This window comes from Pezoporus flaviventris, unplaced genomic scaffold (genome assembly GCF_033815535.1).
Source record: "Pezoporus flaviventris isolate CSIRO_AGI_PZ_B2104156 unplaced genomic scaffold, CSIRO_AGI_Pfla_v1 ptg000047l, whole genome shotgun sequence".
NCBI lineage: Eukaryota > Metazoa > Chordata > Aves > Psittaciformes > Psittacidae > Pezoporus > Pezoporus flaviventris.
The window spans coordinates 7,004,982-7,012,215 of NW_026892595.1; the positions used below are offsets into that span (position 1 = coordinate 7,004,982).

At 39.4% G+C, this 7,234-nt stretch overlaps 1 long non-coding RNA gene across 1 annotated transcript; it reads right to left on the reverse strand.

Moving 5' to 3' along the window:
- Positions 1–363: 363 nt before the first annotated feature.
- On the reverse strand, positions 364–3,853 carry LOC133276816 (uncharacterized). The gene is made up of 3 exons (XR_009746013.1): positions 3,209–3,853; positions 2,573–3,007; positions 364–1,246 (listed from the first exon to the last, which is right to left on the reverse strand). It is a non-coding gene; the product is annotated as an uncharacterized LOC133276816 (long non-coding RNA).
- Between the last annotated feature and the right edge of the window lie 3,381 nt (positions 3,854–7,234).

Genomic DNA, 7,234 nt, shown 5'->3' on the forward strand with positions numbered 1-7,234 from the left:
GGAGCTCTGGGGCCCCTCCCTTGCAGGACATAGTTTCATCCTGACCGAAACCAGCATCCTACACAGTGTTCACTTTGTCTCTAGAGCTGACAGGTGCTGCACCATTTTTCTTCCCACTCTGCAGGAAGAGATCATGATCTCAATTATGTAAAACAGTGGATGGATCATACATATCATGTACTGCTAAAGCCATGACCTAGTATGTACAAGGCTTCTAGACTTTACAATTACAAAATGAGCTAATTAGAACTGGCTAATATATCCATGGCTTTATTTCACAAGCTTCAAAAGAGACTTTCCCCCTTTCAAAAATCTTTGTATTTGTCATCAATATTTTCATTAAAATGCTTCGCATTTATTAAATTGAAACCTGACTTTCCAAATGGAGTCTGTGAGTACATGAATCAATGATTTTGATGAAAATAAGAGAGTCTGGAGATTGGCCTAGTGACAGTGGCACAGGTAAGAAGTTTATCTGAATGCTTTAGGGCGTGCCAGCACAGTGAGTGGCTGAGGTTGCAGGTAAAGGCATTGGACAACAGCTATGGTGAAGAGGTGCAATGCAGAGTCACAGCTAACATCCTCTTTCTTGCCCCCTTTATAGAAAAAGGAGAAATTGTAAAGTCAAGCTGCAATCTACCCTACATGTGCCACAGGATCCTTCACGTCAGATTGGGGTGTAAACCCATGCTGGGCCAGCTAAAACAGTACAAATTTCCATTCTTTCTAATGACACATCACTATCAATATTTAAAAAAACACAAATAACAAAGACCTGGCCAATTGTTTTTGATTAGTTTCTCTCATGGTTTGTTCTCTAGTGAAAAACTTGAGTGACTCCTTCCTGGCTAGAAACAGCTGAGGCAGCAGAATTAACAGCAGCATTGACTGCATTACCTACAACATTATTGCTATGCCAGCCTTAGAGCAAGGAAATACTTCGTAAGGGTTTCTTCTCCTTTTTCAATGGAAGATGATTAGGCAAACAGGAAGAGCAAGGAAAACAGCAGAGAAACTTGCAGGAAAGCAAACATAAGACCAGATGTGGGTTTGAGTTTCTGAAGATATCTTTATTTGAAGAAGGAGCAACAGGATTGGAAAGGGTTTGGTCTCTGAACTCCAGTGACTCCTTGGGGATGGCTATGATATGCTGAAATTACTAAGAACTCTGAGCCAGCACAGTTTCCTTCGTACCAGCCCACTCAGGGACTTGAAATAATGTTTTTGTCAGAAGCAAAGCACAGAACTGAAAGAAAGAAACACAGTATGTCATGGAAATGTCATAACCTTCTACCTGATTCTTTCTGCAGTAGCTGTTGGCACAGTTTTGTTTTCTCTGTTATGAAGCAGAATTAAATAGAGTTGGTGCAGGGGGTATAATCAACACAGGAACTGAAGTAGGAAGAATAAAAGGTGGCATCTGCACTAGTAAATTAAACATGGTCACAGGCACTAGAACTTGATCATCAATACTGTGAAATTGTTAGAACAGTCCTTCCCATGGTTTTGGGCAGAGGCTAGCTTGCCATCTCCCATGCGTGTCCTGCAATTAGACCTTTCCCAACAGGTAGTCTACATACAAACTCCAGATTTTGAACAGAGCTCTATGGCTGTGGGGCCTTCTGGGCCAGTTGGCCTCACCATCTGAGAACTGCTTGGGCCTGCTTAACTCACTGGTGTAGGCACAGCCACAGAGAATTCAGGGTCCTTCACATTCTTCTTCGACATAAGCAATAAAGTCACATCTTTGCTCTAAATGTATCTTACAGCATCTTGAAAGGAGTTATGATTTTTCCTGATTCTAGTGCTCTCTCTGAAGTCATTCAAAATCTCCACCCTCCTGATGACAAAGAGCTTTTAAAGAAAATAATAATAATAAAAAAAAGCCATTTTGCATCCATTTGGTTTAGCTTCTGTTGGTGTTTCCCCTGACATATTTTCAGAGAGAAACCAAAATCCCTCTTCACCTTTGTTGTGTTCAACTAGAGAACATGGAAATGCTTAGCGACCTCACAAAAGATGGAGCGCACTGTTAAAGTATTTCAAATAGTCTCTTCCATGCTAAATCATAGAAAAGCATTTTTTTTCTTTCCTACTACTGGCTATTCAAGTTCTCATTTCTGTTATGGGTAGAAAGCACCTCCTAATTTCCAACTCATGTATCTTCACAGCTTGAACAGGAAAGCCACCCTGCACATACAGCATTTCCTGCAGCAGCAGTTTGCCCAGTCACACAGACAGCCCTGGATGCTGCAGCTGTGTCTGTCTTAGGAAATAAAACAGGCTATGGCTGTCCTTTGGAACTGGTGAGCTGGCACCATTCATCAGCTAAACTCTTTCACCCTCAGAAACAGAGTAGGTACATCCAAAATGCCTAATTCCCTTTCCACAGTCTCTGGTCTGTGTTATTTCTCAAACTGCTTGGACATGGAAAGATGCAGTTAGACCAAAACCATGCCAGGGAGCATGCTAACAATTGAACATGGTGGGTGGCCTTATTTGTTTACCAGCACAGCTATAGCCTTGGACTGTGATTTGAAAGAATGTTTACTGAGTTGAACATCATAGTTACCAGATGAAATATTTTTCTGTGTCACTGGGATCCATAGAGTGAAATCTCTTCCATCAGGACTGCTCTCCTGCTGTAGCACTTTTCTTCAAGATCAACCCCACGGTGACCAAGCAGCATCTTTAAAAGAAAATACGTTTATGGAACAAAAGATTTCAGAGACAATCTGAAATATAACACATACATGTATATTTTTCTGAGGATAGGTAGGACTAAATTCACTTCAGGCAGCTGAAATTTAAAATTCTAATTATTTTTTTTTCTCTGTGTAAATTATTTTTGAACATGGCAAAAAATTTTGAACATGGCCATTCACCAGTTCCAGTAGCAATGATTTCCACTGTTTAACTACATCAACAGACTCTAGAGTGCAGTTGTTCTGATCACATACAGGCACCTACTTTAGGATGAGACTAATTATTCTCCAGACTTCTTTGACTGTAACAAATACAACCCCACTTATTCTCATGGGAGATTAGACACCTAACTTTGATGTAGATACAGACTGGTAGATATCAAAAACACTTCCCTGGCTTTACAATATGCCTGTTAAGCTGAGATTGAATCCCATCCGGTCTATGGATTTCTGCTGCTCCTCAGAAACAGCATTCAGTATAAACAGGACAGCATCATGGTCACTTTGACCATCCACTGGGAACTTCACTGGATCTTGAGAAGCCTCTGTGGGATTAGCAATGTGCAGTACAAGTTTGAACTTCCAGTTTCAGAGCACCCAGAAGCGAGTGTGCTGCTTGCTGGGCCATGCCAGGACCTTGCACTGGAGCGAGTTCTGAACTTGTGTCATTTGGGGAACCTGAAACTCCCTTGTGTATCTCCTCTAAGTCTGAATTTTGTGCAATAATAAAAAGGACTTCAATACAAATAAAACATTTAACATAAAAGGTTTTATTTCATTGGTTTTGCACAGCTCTGTAATATCTTCATATTTATTTTGATTCAGCTTATCAGTGGTTCATAAACACAATTCCTTCTTTTCATTAGAAAAAAATAACCTACTTAGAAATAAAAGACACTGGTGCAGGACTCTCCTTAATTCTCCAAGGTATAAATGCACATTTACATTGTGCTTTTTGAATATCAATGTCTTTCATTATAGGTTTATCCCAGGAAAGTGATATTACTATTTAAAGGATTGATTGTACCTTCTCTGTATTTTGTTTGTTAGTTCATACTATGGCTAGATCAAGACATGATTAGTGCAGAGCTGACTATGATTTAGCTTAGCCAAAGGTCTTAAGTCAAGGTAGAACAAAGAAATATTCTCCTTCACCCCATTCTAACGATGCTATGATTCTATGATTGTCTGCTTTAGCAATCCTGTCAGAAATACTTTTCTCTGCTTTTAATTCTGTGCTGTGACTCAGAGGTGTATTTTCATGCTCAACACAGAAGAGACACAGTTTGGAATGCTATGCTTAAGAAGACAAAAGTGATAAACAGTTTAACTACACAGGTAAGTAGTCAGCCTGGTCTTGGCAAGAGCAGAATTAAAGGATCAGTTGGGCCAAAACAAACCTCGCTTTGTTCATTAGTAATGCTGACAATCAGGCAGTTGTAAAAAATGGTTCTTTGCCTGCAGACTGAGACTGATAATACAAACAATAAACACATTTGAATTTTTGTCAGATTCTGTTGGATGATCTCAGGGAGAGATAAATACTGAACACCACCACAGTGACCATGTGGCAAATGAACAGAGAGGAGTAAAAAAGCAGGCCATTCTGGCTAATAGGATTTATAAAAATAATCTGCTGGCAAGATAAAAAAATCTTACAAATTCCTCTCTGCTTTTGTCACAGTAAACCAAATAATCTTCTCAGAACTGTGAATAAAAGTTCCTCCTTAAGGCAGAGAACATTCCTTTGCAGTGCCATGGTGAAAGAAGTTCTCTGAACTTCTGAGAAATCTGGGTTCCTATTTCTCTGTTCTTTATTTTCATTGTTCCCTTGTCAATTGACTTGCCTTATAATGCACAGTTATATAAATAAAGGTGGCTCATCTGTTACTTGAGTCAGGAGATGGGGTGTAAATTGACAAGTTCATGCAAAAAGCCCACAGTATCTGCACTTTTCTGAAAGTGCTTTTGTAGTAGCGAGAAAGAACAGAAAGGAGGAACTGATTGTGTTTAGATGTGTAGGTGGGAAAAGTATTTTAGACAGAGGTGAGAGGCTAGAAGCTGTCAAAAAACTGAGAGTAGGAGCAGATTAGACAGGAGATACGCCAGGTATCAAGGCAAGTTGAACCAATTTATAAAATACACTTGTAAGTAGTATTTGAAGTAAACCAAACATATTTTCTAGAACCAGTATTTCAGAACCATTTGCTTAATTAAGTGCATTTCTTTGACTAAGTTTAGGTTTCTCTAGTGCATATCACTATTGAGGTTATATAAGACCAAACTGAGAGACAAAGCCTCTGAAATAATGGAGTGAAAACACAAGGAAACGGCAAAATGAGCAAGGTAGGTATCTGCAGTATCTGCCTGCAAGATGTGAGAGAGCTTTTTGTATTTACCTTCTCAGTCATTTCCGAAAGAAAGAATCAACATAGCTCATAATGAGATTAGTCCGTTTGGTAAGGGGGGGGGGGGCGGCGGCAAACAGTGAATAAACAACCCAGATTTAATGCCGATCCCGCTTTAACCAGCACATTTCTGTCGGTTACCTAACATCAGTCCTGGTATTATGAGTAACAAGACAGCAATGTCCAAGCCCAGATACACATTTCAAATTAAATTAAAACATGACGTGCATCTAGAATTACTGCAATTGAGGCACAAAAGAAGGGACAGCTGAACTTGTAGAGGTTTGAAATAGAGGACTTGGAAAAAAAAAATTGCAAAAAAAGTAAAATAGGAGTTTGTCATTCAAATTTAATAGGCTCAGAGTTTATACCCATGACCTTGGTATTTCAGAACTTTGTATCTACAGAAAGGAAGCATCCTTTCTATGTCTAATTCATACACCAAAAATGGATTCCTCCAAGACTGGATTTTCAGAACTATGAAACTTGTTTTCCATGGGTTTGTGTTTTCTGACAGACTGTAAGTATTGGGTCAACCTTTTCTCCACAACCATGTCATTTTCACTGTCAGTTTCTTAAGTGGCTTTTCCTGCCCCTCTATACAGCTGCCTGCTTTCAGAAAACTTGTGGGAACATAATTACTTGGAGACAACTCCCTTTTGGCAAACATAGTTAAATCTGGACAAAGGTTTTGAAAGTTAGGCGTAACAGGACAGACGGACACAGTCCAAACACTGACTTTTTGTAAGGAATCAGCTTACAGAGACTGATGCGTGTGTGCATGTGAGTTATGATATAAAGCGTTCAAACACAATAGATACATGACTTAAGAGTCCTGTAGTTTCTACCATAGTTCACAAATACCACATAAAGCAATTGTAGTTGGCAATTCTTTCAACATGAAATTTGTGAGGTTACTACATGTACTAGATCTTTCCATGTAACGTATGGTCCCATCTGAGTTGTCACTGTGACAGCCATCCTACATCTCCAGGAAAACCAAGTCATGGTGAATAAGGGTTGTGAACTCTAGCACTTTCTACTCCAGTGAAATGGTGGAGAAATCCTCCACAGGCAGAATACGCAACAGATGCTAAAACTGCAACTGGGGCTGGACAGTTTATTTGTAATGAGTGCATTTTGGCAGGGACTCAACATTACATATCTTCTGGCACCTACATCTCTATTATGCATGCTGATATTATGTGGGCCGATTGGTTCAACACTGACTCAGAAGGAAGAGTGCCTTAGTCTGAATCACTAATGCCATGTCCTGCAGCACTCCAGTGAAGCTTTGGCAGTGAGGAAGGATAATTACAGTGTGGTTACTATGACTGATTTTTAAGATAGTTTTATGTATACCTCAGGCGTGTCAGTAGGTAAAATGTAGACAGCTTGCTTAGAAATACCCAAGTGTCCCAAATATACTATTTTCTACCACAAAATCGGGCATAGAGCTAAATCCTGTTAGACAAAAACCATACCCTCAATTTACCTTTTCCCCATACATATAATTTACAAAATAATGACTATAAAACTACTGTCCTTTTACACGTTTCTTTTGCCTTTCAATGATAAATAGTGGAGAGCTCTATAGAGAATTTGCTTACAACAGAAATACTAGCCTCTGGTCTGTTTTTCCTGACTGTGAAAAGCTGCTGAACACAAAGGTGTGACGGGGGTATCAGCCTCACAACATCAACAGAATTTTAATAATGATGTTTTGTGGCCAGACAGCCCAAGGTCTAACTATCTTGGTGTTGAGGGGATATCTTCACAACCTATTCAGTCGAAGACACACCGAAGCAAAGCTTTAAGGCATTTGCAGTGTTTACTACTTGTCTTGCATGTTGTCACATGCCTCCTAATACAAGCCATCAAGGAAATACTGATGTTGGAAATATCATTCAATATGAATGTGTCCACGTGTTCAGCATCTATCAATTTTTATCCCTTCCTCAAATAGAGTCTCAGTTTTGTTTCTCTCTTTCTGTTCCTTGCACTCCTCAGGTCGCTTTCCATTGCCTTTCTTTTCCTTCAGCAAACCTGTTCTTCCTACATCTTGAGGATTTTAGGGTCTTGTTCCTTCTGTGTGTTAAAATAATCAAAGAAAGAGTTAGG